A 1,052-nucleotide genomic window follows, 5' to 3' on the forward strand; every position below is an offset into this window, starting at 1 on the left:
TCCTCCTCGTCTTCTTCTACTTCTTTTTATTGTTATTATTATTATTATTATTATTATTATTATTATATACAGTCAACAGACAGTTGGAAAACAAAAGTCCTAACATCGGGCTACAACAAGATGCCAAGAACCATCCTAAGTATCCTTCTGTTTTCTTCAGCTGTACTAAATTTGGGTTTATGCTTATTTCCTCTATCCAGATCTTTGAGGATAGTTCCCAATGCACCTATAACTATTGGAATACATTTTACGCAGACTTTCCATAGTCCGTGTAAATAAATAGCTAGGTCCTTGTACATTCTGTGCTTGCATACTACATTCATTTACTATATGAATAACGTTTTCTTGTTTTGATTTGCATAATCTACATTGGGAATTTACTTAGTCTTTGTTTGCCTTGGTTGTTATCCAATTTGTCCTTAATGCTTGATTTTCTGCAGCTATTAACACACCTCCTGTCTCCCTCTTCAACATCCTTTTCTACAACCATAACCATTCTCCCTACTGCTATTTAATGAAACTATCATTGGGAATCTACCATGCAACGCATTTTCCTGCCAGTCTAATGATTTCTGTTCTTTTTTCTGGTTTTTAACATCGTTTGGGTTTTTGGTTTCCCTATGTTTTGCTGTGACTCTAGCAGCTTTTAATGAATTTTCTTCACTTTTAACTACATAGGAGTCTATATCTACTCTAGCTAACTCCACACAATCTTCTACTGATATTAACCCTCTTCTGCCTTCTTTTCCACGTAAGTATAATCTCTCTACTCCTGCCCTTGTGTGGAGGTCTCGATTCATATTGAATTCCTTAGTAGTTCTTCTGGCTACCTTTGCTAATTCAATTTTTGTTCAACCTACTAAAGTTACTGAGCATCCAAGTAAAGGTACTACCCATGTATTTGCAACTTTCACTAGATTCGGACCATTTAGCTTTGACTTCATTAGTTTCCTCCCTTTTCGGATGTACACATTCCAAATTTTCGTTTTCATTTCTGTAGTTAGTCTTCTGCCAGATTTTAACACTCCTAGATACTTATAACTCCTCCTTTC

Source organism: Octopus bimaculoides, chromosome 5 (assembly GCF_046866305.1).
Source record: "Octopus bimaculoides isolate indiv1 chromosome 5, ASM4686630v1, whole genome shotgun sequence".
Taxonomy (NCBI): domain Eukaryota; kingdom Metazoa; phylum Mollusca; class Cephalopoda; order Octopoda; family Octopodidae; genus Octopus; species Octopus bimaculoides.